General features: G+C 42.9%; 1 long non-coding RNA gene across 2 annotated transcripts in view; it reads right to left on the reverse strand.

Annotated features, from left to right (window-relative positions):
- Nucleotides 1-20339, reverse strand: part of LOC307058218 — a 90172-nt gene extending 69833 nt beyond the window's left edge. For both annotated transcript variants that reach the window (XR_013811088.1, XR_013811089.1), the window contains exon 1: nt 20058-20339. This is a non-coding gene — a long non-coding RNA (uncharacterized lncRNA). The remainder of the gene's footprint in view (nt 1-20057) is intronic.
- Nucleotides 20340-21336: the final 997 nt, after the last annotated feature.

Genomic DNA, 21336 nt, shown 5'->3' on the forward strand with positions numbered 1-21336 from the left:
TTAAAATATGCTAGAGAGGGTATGGAGAAAAGGGAACCCTCCTACACTGTTGGTGGGTATGAGAATTGGTACAGCCACTATGGAGAACAGTATGAAGATTCCCTAAAAAACAAAAAATAGAGTTGTCATATGATCTAGCAATCCCACTCTTGGGCATATATCTGGACAAAACCATAATTCAAAAAGATACATGCACCCTAATGTTCATAGAAGCACTATTTACAATAGCCAAGACATGGAAACAACCTAAATTATCCATTGACAGATGAGTGGATAAAGAAGATGTGGTATATTGCTACAATGGAATACTACTCTGCCATAAAAAAGAATGAAATTGAGCTATCTGTAGTGAGGTGGATGGACCTAGAGTCTGTCATACAGAGTGAAGTCAGAAAGAGAAAGACAAATACCGTATGCTAACACATATATATGGAATTTAAGGGGAAAAAATGTCATGAAGAACCTAGGGGTAAGACAAGAATAGGGACGCAGACCCACTAGAGGATGGACTTGGAGATGTGGGGAGGGGGATGGGGAGGCTGTGACGGGGTGGGAGGGTGGCGTGGACATATATACACTACCAGGCATGAAGTGGATAGCTGGTGGGAGGCGGCCGCGTGGCGCAGGGAGGTCGGCTCGGTGCTTTGTGGCCACCTGGAGGGGTGGGATGGAGAGGGTGGGAGGGAGGGAGACGCGGGAGGGAGGAGATGTGGGAACATGTGTATGTTTATGGCTGATTGGCTTTGTTGTAGAGCAGAAACTAACACACCATTGTGGGGCGATTATACTCCAATAAAGAAGTAAAAAAAAAAAAAAAGAATGAAATAATGCCATTTGTAGCAACATGGATGGACCTAGAGATTATCATACTAAGTGAAGTAAGTCAGAGAAAAATAAACAGCATGTGATACCACTGATAATGCAGAATCTAAAATATGATACAAATGAAGTTATTTACAAAAGAAAAACAGACTTATAGACATAGAAAAGAAACTTATGGTTACCAAATGGGAAAGGGGCTGGGGGAGGGATAAATTAGGAATTTGGGATTCACAGATACAGACCACTACATATAAAATGGATAAAAACAAGGTCCTACTGTATAACAGAGGGAACTATATTCAATACCCTGTAATAAACCATAATGAAAAAGAATACAAAAAATACATAGATTCTTTGCTGTACATCAGAAACTAACGTAACATTGTAAATCAACTATACTTCAATAAAAATTAAATTACATTAAATTAATTTAAAAAATTAAAAAGGACTGGGTGAACCTGCGTCTGGGATGCTAAAAATTGTAGCGGGCTGGCAACTGGAAAGCTTTTTTCTACAGCCAAATCTGGATCTGGCTGTTATACAAGCCAGGGCTTGTATAGTTCTTTAGTTCTTAGGCCTGAGAATGGGATCTAGAATGCAGAGGCTCTCAGAAGTGCCTGGACGGGCCAGGCTGCCCTTAGGGTTCCAGGTGACCCAAAGCTCTTTATCTTCCGAGGCTGACTTGATACACTCAGCTCAGCTCTCTCTGGGCAAACCCAGCCCCAGTACAAGCAGTGAAGCTAAGGGGATTGGGAGAAGGTTCTTTCTGGAAAATTCTTTTCTAAGATCAAAAGCAACTTACAGCTCCAGGAGCCATTGGAAGTTAGAGACTGAGTGTTACTCACTTTTGGATTCCCCATGCCAAGTGCCCTGCCCAACACGGGAATGGTTCGCAAAGGAGCACGTCTTAAATATCACTCAGTCCCCGTGGGTCTCAACTCTGGCTGCACATCAGAGCTTTTAAAAATGTGGCAGATCCAGTTCCACACTAAAGCAGTTGAATCAGTTTTGGGTGTTCGTTTTTGCTTTTGCTTTTCTATTTTATAGCGTCCTCAATGTTACTCTTATGTCAGGCTGGATGATGAGTTTCTGAGGGCTATTTCTTACTCTGGCTCTCAAGGGGAGGGTGGCAGCTGTCATTCCTAAGAAAGATTCAGTTAAATATGATGTCAATTGCACATCCAGCTTTGGGCTCATCTAAGCTTCCACAAATTTATTGTATCTATCTTAACACATGCACATAGTAAACATAAGCCTAAAACACCAAAAGCTGTCCCGTGAAAAGAAAGTCTAATTCCCACCCTGGCTCCCCAGAGGCCACCATTTGTATCAGCTGGTGTTTCCTCCTGAACACTCTGCAGCAACACACACGCATATACTCATGTAGAGATGCGTTTTAGAAGACAGACCCTCGTGTGCTTCAATGTGTTTGTAAAGGGTTCTGGGGAGAAAGATACAAGATTCATTTAGCAGATACTGCACCCTATCTACTGCACAGTGCATATTAAAAGTTCTGAGTGTACACAGCAATAATTTTTTGTATCTGTCTCCTAGAGGAATGGAAATAAAAACAAAAATAAAAGCTTTTGCACAGAAAAGAAAACCATAGGATTCCGGGGAAAAGTCTGGACCTGCCGAAGAGGCAAGAGACTTTTTCTTCCCTCTTTGTTTCCTGGTGTGCACGGAGAGGGGATTAAGAGCACCGCTGCTTAAAGGAGCTCCAGAGACGGGCGCGAGCTGCGGCTATCAGCGTGGTCCCCAGAGACGGGCATGAGACGCTAAGGCTGCTGCTGCTGCCGCCGCCAAGAAACCTGTGTACGAGCACAGGTCACTGTCCACGCCCCCCTTCCGGGGAGCCTGTGCAGCCCGCCACAGCCCGGGTCCCGTGACCCAGGGACAACTTCCCCAAGAGAACGCACTGCGTGCCTCAGGCTGGTGCAACGTCATGCTGGCTTCTGCCGCCGCAGGCGCGCCCCGTCTCCGTACCCCTCCCTCACCCCGGCCTGAGTGAGCCAGAGCCCCCGAATCAGTGGCTCCTTTAACCCCATCCTGTCTGAGCGAACTACACGCAGAGGAGGGGCCAAATCCAAAGCTGAACCCCGGAATCTGTGCAAAGAAGAGAAAGGGAAGTCTCTCCCAGCAGCCTCAGGAGCAGCAGATTAAATCTCCACAACCAACTTGATGTACCCTGCATCTGTGGAATACCTGAATAGACAACGAATCATCCCAAATTAAGGAGGTGGACTTTGAGAGCAAGATTTATTATTTTTTCCCCTTTTCCTCTTTTTGTGAGTGTGTATGTGTATGCTTCTGTGTGAGACTTTGTCTGTACAGCTTTGCTTTCACCATTTTTCCTAGGGTTCTGTCCATCCTTTTTTTTTTTAATTAAAAAAATTTTTTCATAATAATTATTTTTTATTTTAATAACTTTATTTTATCTTACTTTATATTATTATATTTTATCCTCTTTCTTTCTTTCTTTCTACTTTTTCTCCCTTTTATTCTGAGCTGTGTGGATGAAAGGCTCTTGGTGCTGCAGCCAGGAGTCAGTGCTGTGCCTCTGAGGTGGGAGAGCCAACTTCAGGACACTGGTCCACAAGAGACCTCCCAGCTCCACGTAATATCAAATGGCGAAAATCTCCCAGAGATCTCCGTCTCAACACCAACACCCAGCTTCACTCAACGACCAGCAAGCTACAGTGCTGGACACCCTATGCCAAACAACTAGCAACACAAGAACACAACCCCAACCATTAGCAGAGAGGCTGCCTAAAATCATAATAAGTCCACAGACACCCCAAAACACACCACCAGACGGGGACCTGCCCACCAGAAAGACAAGATCCAGCCTCATCCACCAGAACACAGGCACCAGTCTCCTCCACCAGGAAGCCTACACAACCCACTGAACCAACTTTACCACTGGGGACAGACACCAAAAGCAACGGGAATTACGATCCTGTAGCCTGTGAAAAGGAGACCCCAAACACAGTAAGATAAGCAAAATGAGAAGACAGAAAAATACACAGCAGATGAAGGAGCAAGATAAAAACCCACCAGACCTAACAAATGAAGAGGAAATAGGCAGTCTACCTGAAAAAGAATTCAGGATAATGACAGTAAAAATGATCCAAAATCTTGGAAATAGAATAGACAAAATGCAAGAAACATTTAACAAGGACCTAGAAGAACTAAAGATGAAACAAGTAATGATGAACAACACAATAAATGAAATTAAAAATACTCTAGAAGGGATCAACAGCAGAATAACTGAGACAGAAGACCATATAAGTGACGTGGAAGATAAAATAGTGGAAGTAACTACTGCAGAGCGAATAAAGAAAAAAGAATGAAAAGAACTGAGGACAGTCTCAGAGACCTCTGGGACAACATTAAATGCAGCAACATTTGAATCATAGGGGTTCCAGAAGAAGAAGAGAAAAAGAAAGGGACTGAGAAAATATTTGAAGAGATTATACTTGAAAACTTCCCTAATATGGGAAAGGAAATAGTTAATCAAGTCCAGCAAGCACAGAGAGTCCCATACAGGATAAATCCAAGGAGAAATACGCCAAGACACATATTAATCAAACTGTCAAAAATTAAATACAAAGAAAACATATTAAAAGCAGCAAGGGAAAAACAACAAATAACAAACTAGGGAATCCCCATAAGGTTAACAGCTGATCTTTCAGCAGAAACTCTGCAAGCCAGAAGAGACTGGCAGGACATATTTAAAGTGATGAAGGAGAAAAACCTGCAACCAAGATTACTCTACCCAGCAAGGATCTCATTCAGATTTGATGGAGAAATTAAAACGTTTACAGACAAGCAAAAGCTGAGAGAGTTCAGCACCACCAAACCAGCTTTACAACAAATGCTAAAGGAAATTCTCTAGGCAAGAAACACAGAGAAGGAAAAGAACTACAATGACAAACCCAAAACAATAAAGAAAATGGGAATAGGAACATACATATCAATAATTACCTTAAATGTAAATGGATTAACTGCTCCCACCAAAAGACACAGATTGGCTGAATGGATACAAAAACAAGACCCATATATATGCTGTCTACAAGAGACCCACTTCAGACCTACAGACACATACAGACTGAAAGTGAGGGGATGGAAAAAGATATTCCATGCAAATGGAAACCAAAAGAAAGCTGGAGTAGCAATTCTCATATCAGACAAAATAGACTTTAAAATAAAGGCTATTACAAGAGACAAAGAAGGACACTACATAATGATCAAGGGATCGATCCAAGAAGAAGATATAACAATTGTACATATTTATGCACCCAACATAGGAGCACCTCAATACATAAGGCAAATACTAACAGCCATAAAAGGGGAAATCGACAGTAACACATTCATAGTAGGGGACTTTAACACCCCACTTTCACCAATGGACAGATCAGCCAAAATGAAAATAAATAAGGAAACAAAAGCTTTAAATGACACATTAAACAAGATGGACTTAACTGATATTTATAGGACATTCCATCCAAAAACAACAGAATACACATTTTTCTCAAGTGCTCATGGAACATTCTCCAGGATAGATCTTATCTTGGGTCACAAATCAAGCCTTGGTAAATTTAAGAAAATTGAAACTGTATCAAGTATCTTTTCCGACCACAACACTATGAGACTAGATATCAATTACAGGAAATGATCTGTAAAAAATACAAACACATGGAGGCTAAACAATACACTACTCAATAACGAAGTGATCACTGAAGAAATCAAAGAGGAAATAAAAAAATACCTAGAAACAAATGACAATGGAGACACGATGACCCAAAACCTATGGGATGCAGCAAAAGCAGTTCTAAGCGGGAAGTTTATAGCCATACAATCCTACCTTAAGAAACAGGAAACATCTCAAATAAACAACATAGCCTTGCACCTAAAGCAATTAGAGAAAGAAGAACAAAAAAACCCCAAAGTTAGCAGAAGGAAAGAAATCATAAAGATCAGATCAGAAATAAATGAAGGAAATGATGGCAAAGATCAATAAAACTAAAAGCTAGTTCTTTAAGAAGATAAACAAAATTGATAAACCATTGGCCAGACTCATCATGAAAAAAACGGAGAAGACTCAAATCAATAGAATTAGAAATGAAAAAGGAGAAGTAACAACTGACACTGCAGAAATACAAAAGATCATGAGAGATTACTACAAGTAACTCTATGCCAATAAAATGGACAACCTGGAAGAAATGGACAAATTCTTAGAAATGCACAACCTGCCAAGACTGACTCAGGAAGAAATAGAAAATATGAACAGACCAATCACAAGCACTGAAATTCAAACCGTGATTAAAAATCTTCAAACAAACAAAAGCCCAGGACCAGATGGCTTCACAGGCGAATTCTATCAAACATTTAGAGAAGAGTAACACCTATCCTTCTCAAACTCTTCCAAAATATAGCAGAGGGAGGAACACTCCCAAACTCATTCTACGAGGCCACCATCACCTTGATACCAAAACCAGACAAGGATGTCACAAAGAAAGAAAACTACAGGCCAATATCACTGATGAACATAGATGCAAAAATCCTCAACAAAATACTAGCAAACAGAATCCAACAGCACATTAAAAGGATCATACACCATGATCAAGTGGGGTTTATTCCAGGAATGCAAGGATTCTTCAATATACGCAAATCAATCAACGTGATACACCATATTAACAAATTGAAGGAGAAAAACCATATGATCATCTCAATAGATGCAGAGAAAGCTTTCGACAAAATTCAACACCCATTTATAATAAAAACCCTGCAGAAAGTAGGCATAGAGGGAACTTTCCTCAACATAATAAAGGCCATATATGAGAAACCCACAGCCAACATCGTCCACAATGGTGGAAAACTGAAACCATTTCCACTAAGATCAGGAACAAGACAAGGTTGCCCACTCTCACCACTCTTATTCAACATAGTTTTGGAAGTTTTAGCCACAGCAATCAGAGAAGAAAAGGAAATAAAAGGAATCCAAATGAGAAAAGAAGAAGTAAAGCTGTCACTTTTTGCAGATGACATGATACTATACATAGAGAATCCTAAAGATGCTACCAGAAAACTACTAGAGCTAATCAACGAATCTGGCAAAGTAGCAGGATACAAAATTAATGCACAGAAATCTCTGGCATTCCTGTACACTAATGATGAAAAATCTGAAAGTGAAATCAAGAAAACACTCCCATTTACCACTGCAACACAAAGAATAAAATATCTAGGAATAAACCTACCTAAGGAGACAAAAGACCTGCATGCAGAAAATTATAGGACACTGAGGAAAGAAATTAAAGATGATACAAATAGATGCTGAGATATACCATTTTCCTGGATTGAAAGAATCAACATTGTGAAAATGACTCTACTACCCAAAGCAATCTACAGATTCAATGCAATCCCTATCAAACTACCACTGGCATTTTTCACAGAACAAAAAATTTCACAATTTGTATGGAAACACAAAAGACCCCTAATAGCCAAAGCAATCTTGAGAATGAAAAACGGAGCGGCAGGAATCAGACTCTGTGACTTCAGACTATACTACAAAGCTACAGTAATCAAGAAATATGGCACAAAAACAGAAATATAGATCAATGGAACAGGATAGAAAGCCCAGAGATAAACCCATGCGCATATGGTCAACTTATCTTTGATAAAGGAGGCAGGAATGTACAGTGGAGAAAGGACAGCCTCTTCAATAAGTGGTGCTGGGAAAACTGGACAGGGACATGTAAAAGTATGAGATTAGATCACTCCCTAACACCATACACAAAAATAAGCTCAAAATGGATTAAAGACCTAAATGTAAGGCCAGAGACTATCAAAGTCTTAGAGGAAAACATAGGCAGAACAATCTATGACATAAATCACAGCAAGATCCTTTTTGACCCACCTCCTAGAGAAATGGAAATAAAAACAAAAATAAACAAATGGGACCTAATAAAACTTCAAAGCTTTTGCACAGCAAAGGAAACCATAAAAAAGACCAAAAGACAACCCTCAGAATGGGAGAAAATATTTGCAAATGAAGCAACTGACAAAGGATTAATCTCCAAAATTTACAAGCAGCTCATTCAGCTCAACAGCAAAAAAACAACCCAATCCAAAAATGGGCAGAAGACCTAAATAGACATTTCTCCAAAGAAGATATAGAGTGCCAACAAGCACATGAAAGAATGCTCAACATCATTAATCATTAGAAAAATGCAAATCAAAACTACAATGAGATATCATCTCACACCGGTCAGAATGGCCATCATCAAAAAATCTAGAAACCATAAATGTTGGAGAGGGTGTGAAGAAAAGGGAACACTCTTGCAATGTTGGTGGGAATGTAAATTGACACAGCCACTATGGAGAACAGTATGGAGGTTCCTTAAAAAACTAAAAATAGAACTACCATATGACCCAGCAATCCCACTACTAGGCATATACCCTGAGAAAACCATAATTCAAAAAGAGTCATGTACCAAAATGTTCATTGCAGCTCTGTTTACAACAGCCAGGAGATGGAAACAACCTAAGTGCCCATCGTCGGATGAATGGATAAAGAAGATTTGGCCCATATGTACGATGGAATATTACTCAGCCATAAAACGAAACGAAATTGAGTTATTTGTAGTGAGGTGGATGGACCTAGAGTCTGTCATACAGAGTGAAGTAAGTCAGAAAGAGAAAGACAAATACTGTATGCTAACACATATATATGGAATCTAAGAAAAAAAATGTCATGAAGAACCTAGGGGTAAGACAGAAATAAAGACACAGACCTACTAGAGAATGGACTTGAGGATATGGGGGGGGAGGGTAAGCTGGGACAAAGTGAGAGAGTGGCCTGGACATATATACACTACCAAACGTAAAATAGATAGCTAGTGGGAAGCAGCCACATAGCACAGGGAGATCAACTCGGTGCTTTGTGGCCACCTAGAGGGGTGGGATAGGGAGGGTGGGAGGGAGACGCAAGAGGGAAGAGATATGGGAACATATGTATATGTATAACTGATTCACTTTGTTATAAAGCAGAAACTAACACACCATTGTAAAGAAATTATACTCCAATAAAGATGTAAAAAAAGAAAAAAAAAAAGAAAACCATAAACAAAATGAAAAGCCAACCCTCAGAATGGGAGAAAATATTTGCAAATGAAGCAACTGACATGGGATTAATGTCCAAAATATACAAACAGCTCATACAGCTCAACATCAAAAAACCAAATAACCCAATCAAAAAACGGGCAGAATACCTAAATAGACATTTCTCCAAAGAAGACGTACAGATTGCCAATAGGCACATGAAAAGATGCTCAATATCACTAATTATTAGACAAACGCAAATCAAAACTACAATGAGGTACCACCTCACACTGGTCAGAATGGCCATCAATAAGTGGTGCTGGGGGGCTTCCCTGGTGGCGCAGTGGTTGAGAGTCCGCCTGCGGATGCAGGGGACACAGGTTCGTGCCCCGGTCCGGGAGGATCCCACATGCCGCGGAGCGGCTGGGCCCGTGAGCCATGGCCGCTGACCGTGCGTGTCTGGAGCCTGTGCTCCGCAACGGGAGAGGCCACAACAGTGAGAGGCCCGTGTACCACACACACACAAAAAAAGTAAAAAATAAAAATAAGTGGTGCTGGGAAAACTGGACAGCTACATGTAAAAGCACCATACACAAAAATAAACTCAAAATGGATTAAAGAGCTAAATGTAAGACTGGACACTTAGAGGAAAACATAGAACACTTTTTGGCATAAATCGCAGCAAGATCTTTTTTGACCCACCTCCTAGAGAAATGGAAATAAAAACAAAAATAAACAAATGGGACCTAATGACACTTAAAAGCTTTTGCACAGCAAAGGAAACCATACACAAAATGAAAAGACAACTCTAAGAATGGGAGAAAATATTTGCAAACGGAGCAACCGACAAGGGATTAATCTCCAAAGTATACAAACAGCTCATGCAGCTCAATATCAAAAAACCAAACCACCCACTCAAAAAAATGGGCAGAAGATCTAAATAGACATTTCTCCAAAGACATACAGATGGCCAAGAGGCACATGAAAAGATGCTCAACACCACTAATTATTAGAGAAATGGAAATCAAAACAACAATGAGGTATCACCCCACACTGGTCAAGATGGCCATCATCAAAAAATCTACAAACAATAAATGGAGAGGGTGTGGAGAAAAGGGAACCCTCCTACACTGTTGGTAGGAATGTAAATTGGTGCAGCCACTATGGAGAACAGTATGGAGGTTCCTTAAAAAACTAAAACTAGAGTTGTCATATGATCCAGCAATCCCACTCCTAGACACATATCCAGAAAAGATGAAAACCCTAATTTGAAAAGATATATGTACCCCAATGTTCATAGCAGCACTATCTACATTAGCCAAGACATGGAAGCAACCTAAATGTCCATCAACAGATGGATGGATAAAGAAGATGTGCTATGTAAATACACACAGTGGCATATTACTCAGCCATAAAAGAGAATGAAAAATGATATTTGCAGCAACATGGATGGACCTAGAGATTATCATCCTAAGTGAAGTCAAACAGAGAAAGGCAAATACCATATGACATCACTTATATGTGGAATCTAAAAAAATAATACAAATGAACTTATTTGCAAAACAGAAACAGACTCACAGACATAGAAAACAAACTTATGGTTACCAAAGGGGAAAGGAGGAGGGACAAATTAGGAGTTTGGGATTAACATATACACACTGCTATATGTAAAATAGATAAACAACAAGGACCTACTGTACAGCACAGGGAACTATACTCAATCTCTTGTAATAACCTATAATGGAAAGTATAAGAATATATATAGACACACACACACAGCTGGATCACTGCTGTACACTTGAAACTAACACAACATTGTAAATTAACTATACTTCAATTGAAAAAAAAGTTGTGAGTGTTTCTCAAACTTTTTGAACATAGAACTCTTCTTTGGGGGGAGATTCCTTTAAGACTTTTTCCAGTACTGGCATTTTCGGGCACCTTATCTAGGTAAATGCTCACATGGCTGGGTCACAGCTAATAAATTCGAACACGTGTCTTCATTCCTGGACATCCCTGGTCCCTTGTGATCCTTCCCCTAATGGGGCCTCAGCTACAGCATTCTGGGCTCACAGCCCCAGAAACAGAGGGCTACAGCAACACAAAAGTGTCTTTTAGGTTTCTGATTTTTAAGCTACATCTTTAAGACAACATAATGAAATAACGGTTTTGAATCTCAAAAGTCAAAGCCCCAGTGGACTCAGAGCAGGAAGTAGCTTTGGATGAATAGCTTTGGATGAATGTAAGACAATACTTTTTTCCTGACCTAGAAGAGATTAAGGCCCTCTGATTGAGGAAAGGAGAAAAAAAAGAGATCAGGTGCAGGTGAGTGTCCCTGAGAAAGGGAGCATGTGACAGAATCCCCAAGTTAGTTTGAAGATGTAAAAGCAGAAGGACCGGTGTTCACTTCCCCTTGGTAACTCCAAGGGGAAACCAAACCTCATGGAGAAGCCACAAGTCCAGGAGAGCACCAAGTGTGTTGATCAGAACTGTGTTCGCCACAAGGGATAGAAACCCTCAATAGACTGAGGCATTGATTTCTCTCTCTCTCTCTTTTTGTTTGGCCATGCTCCATGGTTATCAGATCTTAGTTCCCCAACGAGGGACCGAACCCGGGCCCCAGCAGTGGAAGCTCAGAGTCCTAACCACTGGACCACCAGGGAAATCCCGGATTTGTCCTTAAAGTCCGGGTTGAGTGTCCGGGACTGGAAACTTGCTCCACACGATGAAGAACCCAAGCCCCTCTGTGTTGTCGCATCGCCTTGTGTGGCCTCAACATCCGAGTCCAAGTCCTGGGCAGCAGGATGGAGGAGGGGACAGAGAAAGAGCAAAGGAACCCACACGCTCTTTCCTAAGAAAGGTCTACGGAAGCTCCTGTATATTTCCACCACATATGTTTAACCAGAAGTTAGCCACTTGGTATTATGGGTTGAGTTGAGTTCCTCAAAACTATAGGTTGAAGTCCTAACCCCCGTACCTGTGAATGCGACTTCCTTTGCGGATGTAATCAGGTTAAGATGAGGTCGGTAAGGGTGGACCCTGATCTGATATGACCGGTGCCCTATACGAAGGGAAGAGACACAGACACACAGGGAGAGGTCAGCCATGTGGTGAGAGCGGCAGAGACTGAAGTGATGCCTGCACAAGCCAAGGAACCCAAGGATTGTCGGCAAAAATCAGAAGGCAGAAGAGGCAAGGAAGGATTCCTCCGTTCCAGTCCGCAGAGAGAGAGCAGTCTTCTGACACCTTGATTTTAGACTTCTAGCCTCCAGAACTGTAAGACAATACATTTCTGTTGTTTTAAGCCACCCAGTTTGTAGGACAAAGGGGACAATAGGGGGCATTAAGGTTTTCAAGTGGGATAGCAGCAGGAAGAAATTTGTATTTTAAGGAGACTATCGACCCAGTGAGCCATTAAACACTTAGCAGCCACTTTAAGAGCCAGCAGAGACCAGACCATGAAGGACCTTGAACAGCAGGCTTGGTAGTCCTCCGAGGGTGGAAATTACCCATAATGAGATGCCCTCATTTCCTATCTGAGAGGAGCCTGTGTCAAGGTTGTGCCTAAGGCAAGGCCATCAGGAAACCATTTCTCTCCTCCTTCAGTACATGTGTTACATAAATGGGCCAAAGACAGCCTGTGTCGTGGTCGCCAGGTGTATTTCTTCACTGCGGACTGAGACCTGCCCAAAGCCTGCCAGTCAGAAACTCAAAATTTTACACATCTCGTTATTTTAAACAGAGCCCAAACCAGCAGATTTCTAGCCATTTAGAGGCTGCCTACTTTGCATACCCTGCAAGACGCGGCTCCTTCACGGTCTGCCAGCTGTAGATAAGATAGAGCGTGGTAGTTAGAAGCCCCCAAGTGACCTTTGGAGTCTCTGACCGGACACTCCTCACCACGGACACTCCTCACCACGCTCGGAGCCATGTACGACCCCTCCCTCCCAGTCCCAAGTCCCTGGGAATCCCCTTGTTCTCCTCCACTTCTGGAGGGTGGCCCACTCACCAAAAGCCTCTCATGGTCTGTGATGAACTTCTCCGCATGTGCACACTTGTTCCAGTACAACTGCTTCCCTCGTGGTCATATTTTTTTCCCCTGATCACCCCCAAGCCCCTTGAATCTCATTATCGTGTCCCAGGGCCTTGCCCCACTGACTGCTTCCAGGGACGGCAGCTCAGGAGGGCTCCTTGAACCCAGTCTTCCTGGGTGAATCCTCTGGTCTGAGACCAGAGGGAACAGAACATACTGAGGGGAGGGTGGGGGATGGATACCACCCAGGAGCCTGGAGAGGCAGCCCCTGCACAGCCCCGAGGGGCTGTTTTCAGGATGCAGTCAGGATGCATCAAGAAAGGATACCTTCTTCGTGAAATAAGCCAGACAGAGAAAGACTAATACCACATGGAATCAAGGAATCACTTTTATGTGGAATCTTTAAAAAAGTCAAACTCATAGAAACAGAGTAGAAAAGTGGTTGCTAGGGGCTGGGGTGTGGGGGAAATAGGTCGGGGTGGGTAAACAGAACAAACTTCCAGCTGTAAGGTGAATAAAGTCTTGTTACCAAGTCCAATCTTGTACTGCTCGCTGCATGACAGGCCAATAAATCGAGAGAGGAGGTGTTGGGGCAAGGAGTAGCTACTTCATTTGGAAAGCCAGCAGAGAGAGAAGATGGTGGACTCATGTCCCAACTTAGAACTCAGGCTTCTTTTATACTAAAATGGGAGGGAGGAAAGTCAGACATTTCCTGGTTCCAGTTAGTCCCCAGAGGGGACTGTTCATTTCTTCCTTCCTGCAGGCATTCACAGGTGGGCTTGCTTAGGATGTTTTCTGTGAGCTAAATGAAGGTAGTTTAGCTTAATGCTCATTACCTGGGAGGCAAGGTTCCCAGAGACAGGCTATTATGTGTAATTTAAGCTTATAGGCAACATCCTTTCAGTGACTAACTTGTAATACAACACAAAGGTTCTTCCCTATTACAGTTCCCCACTGTCAATGTCCATTCCACAGTCTTATGGGAAAAGGGAGGAAGACCGCTCTGGCTACTTCTGGAGGCAAGTATGCTCAAAACCTTTAGTCAGTCCTGTTTTATCTACAGCTACTTGAACCTGATGGAACCCCTTAGCACTGTGTGGTCCAATTTGTAATTGAACTTGGGGTTTTGGTTCCAGGTCCCAATACATATACTCAATTCCTTTGCTATTTACTTGGAAACAGATTGGCTGACCCTTCTCCAGCTGCAACGAAATTCCCATCTCCTTCAGTTGCATAGGCTAACTTGTTGGAGGCAAAATCACGAACAGAGGTTAGTACAGAGCCCCAAGTTTTAACGTCATTGGCAACTGCTAGGTCTTTTAGAGCATTTACAGATTCTCTTGCCTGAGCAGACACCTGGAATGGCGTACCATACAATATCTCAATGGGGCTAAATTTGAGCCTGCTTCTGGGAGCCACCAATCAATAGCAGGGCAACTGGCAAGGCCTTATCCCAAGTTAAATTAACCTCTTGACATAAGCAATGTTTTTTAATGTACGACTCATTTTCTTTAGTTTACCCTGTTGATTGTGGTCTCCAGGCCTTAATCTAAATCAGGGGATCATTTCCCTAAGGAGAGCTTTAACCATCAGAGACTTTCTGTGCAGGTGGGATATGCTTCCACCCATCCTAAAAAAGTGTCCAGACACTAGCAGGTTATCTGAAATTTCTTGCAGCTCAAGGCATTTGAGTAAAGTCTGTTTTCCCGTCCTCAGTGGGGTAGGTTCCTCTGTGTTGAGTCCCCATCTGGGGAGGTCTGACAGCAGTCTTTGGGTTATTTTTAGCACAAATCATGCAATTCTGAGTGACTTGCTGGATGGCTTTTTGTAGGTTAGGCCCCCCTATATATTTTTTTGAATCCCTTGTAAGGTGGCAAATCTCCTGTAATGGGTACTATCATGAATGTGCTGCAGCACAGGGTCCAGAGTACTTCAGGGATCGAGAACAACTGTGCACTGCATTTCCAGCCAGGTTAGGTGTGATCCAAGTGAAACCCCACTTTTTGTCCTTTTCTGAATACACTGGCTGGTATTTTGACAGGTCTGTCTGTGGGAGATGTGATGCTCTTGCCTCAGAGGATATTGTTTTAGATTAGGTGTCCCATCATCCCTTTTTTTTTTTTTTTTTGTGGTACGGGGCCTCTCACTGTTGTGGCCTCTCCCGTTGCAGAGCACAGGCTCCGGACGCGCAGGCTCAGCGGCCATGGCTCACGGGCCCAGCCGCTCCGCGGCATGTGGGATCCTCCCGGACCGGGGCACGAACCCGTGTCCCCTGCATCCGCAGGCGGACTCTCAACCACTGCGCCACCAGGGAAGCCCTCCATCATCCCTTTTTAATGGGATTCGTATTGGCCGTGTGTTTTTGGCCTTCCCTGGGGTGCCACTGGCACACACTTCTGGTCTTACCTTTTCATAGGCCTGGTGTGGGTGGGGAGGGGGATAGGGGTGTGGACGCGGAAGAGCTCTGTTTCCTTTCCTGGGCTTTTCATGAGCACCATCTGTAGGCTGAAAGCATGTTCTGGAGCAACTCTGATGTCAAGCTGTCCTGGTGAAAATCTTCGGGGTGAGCTCTATCAGAAAGTTAATCAGCTGATTCCCCACTATCAATTTTACCTGGGGCTCTTGTGGGGAATTAAGCACCCAAAGTCCAAGGGAGCCCCTGGGCCTCCTCATTCATCAGTGTTCCTCTCTTTCTGCCACATGAGAGGCTCTCATCTTGTTTTTCTTCTTCTGTTCTCGCCTAGGGCCACCTGTTTTCCAGCGTTCTTCCCCATTACAGTAAGCACATTTTTCTTCCCCAATGGTGGCTTACCTCTCTTTGGCTTATTCACCTTCTGGGGATCCAATGCCACTGCCAACAAGTGGCGTTTCGTTTCATTTTTGCAGCTTCTTTCTTCTGTTGTTGTTCCCTGTCGAACACTTTAAAAGCAACACCTACCAATCAAGAAGGGTTTATTCCAAATGTACCATCTAATTTTTGCAACTTTCTCCTGATATCTGAGGCACTTTGCCCCCTCAAAAAGGTCAAATTTACCATTCTCATATTCTCAGGGGCTTCAAGATCTGCATTAAGATGATGTCTGTAGGCCTGATAAATCCCCAAAATTCAGAGAGGTCTTCATTTGTTCTTGTTTTGTTTTGTTTTTGCTACTTTGGTTCCCCTTTTCAAAGCCCTGCCAAGATGCACTAATAAGTTCTGCTCTAACAAGGGCATTCCTCCCTCTCTGGGGTCCCAGTTTGGTCCAGCTGTGGGTCCTGCCAAGTGGGCTTCAGGTGTAGACAATCCTTGCTATAAAGGAGGGTTGTGATCGATCGTTGCAATTAAACAAGTCTGAGAAACCCAGCTGGCTGGTCATTTGCATTTAGCCCCCTATACACAATAACAGCAGTGGCAATTGCCCCGCCCTGGGAGCAGCTCTTGGCCCAAATTGGCTGCCCTGTTGGACCTTAGATGGTGATACCAGACCAAGTCCCTGTGCCCCAGAAACTAACACAGGATTTTCTAATTGATCCCTAGAAGGAGGGGAAGTCCTGAGCCCCAGTGTCAGGAATTGGGGTTGGAAAGGAAAGGAGGGTGGTGGAAGGGGTGGATATATTGGCCTATCAGCCAGAGTGGCTGGGACAGCTAGCTCAGCTGGAGGAGTTAAGGTTTGAAGCAACATATCCTCATTCTGATTCCCTTCCTTTTATTTTCCCTGATGTAATACCACAAATGCTTGCACATAAAGGATTTCATCAGTCTTTCCCACTTCTTCACAAAATAGCTAGACTCATTCAAAAGCCACTGTAAGGGCCTCCCTGGTGGCGCAGTGGTTGAGGGTCCCCCTGCCGATGCAGGAGACACGGGTTCGGGCCCCGGTCCAGGAAGATCCCACATGCCGCGGAGCGGCTGGGCCCGTGAGCCATGGCCGTTGAGCCTGCGAGTCCGGAGCCTGTGCTCCTCAGCGGGAGAGGCCACAGCAGTGAGAGTCCCGCGTACCGCAAAAAAAAAAAAAAAAAAAAAAAGCCACTGTAAAATCATAAATAGCAATTGATCATCTCTAACCATTAAGGTTGCCTTTTTGCTTTAGCGTCAACCAATCGGGATTACAATGCAATTGAAAAGAAACTTGGTTACTGCTGTGACATACAATTTAAGATTATGACTGATATCATTTACCAGAATATACCAGAATTTTAGGAGTTCCATATAATTTCTAGAACATGTATATTAGTAACATTTTCTTATATGATACAATCTAAGGAGTTTTATCGCCACTTATTTGACAATGTTTCCCATGTAATTTAACATACCAAATAAACCTAATTAGTTTAATATTCCTCTGAGATGGAGAGAAAACAAATAATTTGAGGTGCTCCAGGGACCCTTTAGAAAACCTCAAAGTTAGCTAGAGGTGAAATGAATTCATTTAGAATTTGGTCTTTGGAATTTTGTCAAACATATCCAAAAGTTTTAATCAGTGATAATAAAAGATCTCAATGGCAAATACAGATCACTTAAACAAAGGAACTCACAATTACCAAAAGCAGGTCAATATCTGAAGAAAACTTTGCCCTCTTAGAGAATCGAATTCAGGTTTTGTACCCTTTTACCTTTAACATTCATTTACTTAATTAAGTTCGATCTTATCTTAGCCAATCCTGACCATGCACAAAACTCTTTCAGCATTCCTCCTCCACAAACCTTCCACAACTTTTTGTATCCATATTAATCAATCTCTCACTTTCTTTTCCATTCAGAAACAATCAGCTGTAGGACAAAACCACCTTTTTCCCTTTAACAAAATGCATTTTCATTTCTCATACCTTCTTTGTTGAAAACACACATCTTACATCTTTGCATACTGAAATCTTTCACTTATAATTTTTAAACTTAAAACCTTAATCTCGGGCTTCCCTGGGGGCGCAGTGGTTGAGAGTCTGCCTGCCGATGCAGGGGACGCGGGTTCGTGCCCCGGTCCGGGAAGATCCCACATGCCGCGGAGCGCCTGGGCCCGTGAGCCATGGCCGCTGAGCCTGCGCTCTGCAACGGGAGAGGCCACAACAGTGAGAGGCCCGCTTACCGAAAAAGGAAAAAAAAAAAAGAAGAGAAAAACCTTAATCTCTAGTGAAAACCAAGAAGCAAGTAATTCACTGGCATACTAGCATTTTTTGATTGACAAACTTATGCTTTAGTCTTCCTCTCCTAAGAAGGCAAAGGTAAGTAAACTTAGACCTGCTCAGCAATTAATATTCTAATATTTTATCCTATTTGAAATGACTCAGATAGTTAATGAATTCTCTTCCTTTAACTTAGCTTCATTTCAAGTTACGAAAACCTAGAGGTTATTTTAGACAGATGTTCCCAAAACATAATTATTCCTATAGAGTTCACCTAAAACTGTTACCTCATTTGCCTCTATTTTATTTAATTAAAAGCTTTGTCATATTGTTATTTTTCTTGCTGACAAACTTTATTAACAGGAATAATAAGGTCTTATTTGATTTCTAGTAAACCTAGGTACAAGTATTATACTTAATGTTGATCACTTTAAAGTATTAATCAAAGCAACAAGCTTAATGTAACTTTAATACCAGATATTAATTCAATACTGAATATTTCCTGAACCCAAAATCCATTCTGGCCAGTTTTTTTTATATTTAAGTATTTATATAAGCACCTAATTTCTTTTAAGCCAGTTAAATAGAGCTCTTCTACAAATTCATTCTGGCAATGCCACACATCTATAACACACATACCGATACAAACACAGGGACCTCACAGTTCCCATTCCAAAATTTCAGCCATGAATCAGGTGCAACAAGGTAAAACCCATTAGTTACAAAAGAGATTGGATTCAAATTGGGTTTCTGGCAGATGGGACAAATCAAGATCACCTGTCTGGATGACTAAACACTTTTTACTAACATGTATGGAAAAGACACTTCTATTTGTAGCTTTTGGTGATTTTAAGGAACAAAGTGGAACCTCTTCTTCCTGAGAACATCCCGCTCTTAGACAAGAACAGACGCATTTTTTGTTTTTGTTTGTTTCCCTGTTCCTCTCCTCCATTTGATTTAAGTAAAAGTTTTAAAATCACAAAACTGATTTTGGCTGTAAATGGACAAACAGTACCAAACAAAATGAAATGAAAAACCCCAAGGACAAACAAAAAATCCTAAATAAACGCTCAAGTTTGGTCTTGGGGTTTTACATATACCAACGACACAGGAGACCATAAATTGCATAATTAACACAGTAAGGGTAGCAGTCCGTGGTGCACAGGGTCCCAAGATAACCCTGCCTAAAGCCCTTGTGGAGGGCTTCCCTAGTGGCGCACTGGTTGAGAGTCCGCCTGCCGATGCAGGGCACACAGGTTCGTGACCCGCTCCGGGAAGATCCCACACGCTGCGGAGCGCCTGGGCCCGTGAGCCATGGCCGCTGAGCCTGCGCGTCCGGAGCCTGTGCTCCGCAGCGGGAGGGGCCACAGCAGTGAGAGGCCCGCGTACCGCAAAAACAAAACAAAAAAAGAAACATAATGGGGGGCTTCCCTGGTGGCGCAGTGGTTGAGAGTCCGCCTGCTGATGCAGGGGACGCGGGTTCGTGCCCCGGCCCGGGAAGATCCCACATGCCGCGGAGCGGCTGGGCCCGTGAGCCATGGCCGCTGAGCCTGCGCGTCCGGAGCCTGTGCTCCGCAACGGGAGAGGCCACAGCGGTGAGGCCCGCGTACCACAAAAAAAAAAAAAAGCCCTTGTGGAGATCCTAACAGGTACTGTGGCCACACATTGTTACAATAAAATATCATCTTCCCCTCATCCATGGGTTCATAGCTGTAATCAGATCCCATATCCAAACTGCACCTCAGAGGATTTTCTTTAGGGATAGTTGAAACATTTCCCACTTTTAAAGACAGAAATTCAAGACAAACAAAACACAAACTTCACACACAAATGCTAGCATCCAAAGAAACAAACTAACTGGTTCCCAAATCGGATAAAAGATCAACAACTATTTCCCCTCTCCAACAGGGCTACCCCAAACAAATTGGCTTACTCCAGAGAAAAAGCCCCAAACAGAGAGGAAATAAAGTTACTTGCTGTACACAGCAAAGTGACTTACCCTATTACATGGAGCCCACCAGCTTCCAAACGTTTCTTGCTCCAACTGCCAAGCGCTGGGGCAGCAAGTGCCACTTCGGGGAATTTTGAAGGGAAGATCCTCAGAACAAGTGGTCCCAGCAGCTGCTAGGGCCTTAACTGAAAATTCCCCAACTGGACTAGCTAGCCACGAGCATCAAGGCTCTTGGCTGGATCCCCAAAATTTGTTACCTAGTTCAAGCTCATATTGCTTGCCGCACAACAGGCCAATAAATTGAGAGGCAAGTTGTTGGGACAAAGAACAGGAACCTTACTTGGAAAGCCAGCAGCTGGAGAAGATGGTGAACTCACGTTCCAAGTCAGAATGCAGGCTTCTCTTATAGTAAAGGGGGAGGGAGTAAAGTCGAACACTTCCTGGTTCCCGTCAGCCTCCGTAGGGGCTGTGTTAATTTCTTCCAGCCTGCAGCCATTCTCAGGTGGGCGTGATCAGGATGTTTACTGCGAGCTAATCAAAGTTATTTTAGCTTAATGCTCATTACCTGGGAGGCAGGGGTCCCAGAGGTAGGCCATTATGTATACTTTAAGCTTATAGGCAACATCCTTTTAGTGATTAACTTGTAATATATAGAATACAAAGGTTCTTCCCTATTACAGTCTGAGGGTCTAACTTAAAACTTGGTTACTATAGTTGAAAACACTATTGTATAACTGAAATTTGCTAAGAGAATAGAACTGAAATGTTCTCACCAAAAAAAGACATGTTTAAAGTGATGGATGTTTTAATTAACCCAATGGGGGGAATCATTTCACAATGCAAACATAATTTCACATGTAGCAAATCACCATGATGTACACTTTTAAAAAGCTTACAACTTTGTCAATTAGACCCCAATAAAACTGAGGTATAGGGCTACATCTGGACATTCACTGAGTTCAGCACAAATGACCACCTTCAGAGCAGAGGCTGAGGTATAGAGTCTAGAACTGAGGTTCTAACGCATCTGACAATCCAAACTCCTGGAGGGCTGGAACCTTGTCTTATTCATTACTGTATCCCCAGTCCTTGCAACAGGGCTTCGCTCAAAGATGGCCCTTAATACACACTGAACAAAGGAAAGGAGGAGGACTGACCTCCTTCCAGGGACACTCCCCAAGCTGGGCTGAACCAGGTCCTATGGCCATGTAAGGAATAGCCCCCTGGCCTTTTGGGTCCAAAAGATACCATCCCTCACCCCACCCACACATGCAAATACCAGCGAGTAGATGCCTGCACTGTAGGAATGTCCAGCCTGGCCTCTGTG

The sequence above is a fragment of the Hyperoodon ampullatus genome (assembly GCF_949752795.1).
Source record: "Hyperoodon ampullatus genome assembly, chromosome: 9".
In the NCBI taxonomy this organism is placed as follows: domain Eukaryota; kingdom Metazoa; phylum Chordata; class Mammalia; order Artiodactyla; family Ziphiidae; genus Hyperoodon; species Hyperoodon ampullatus.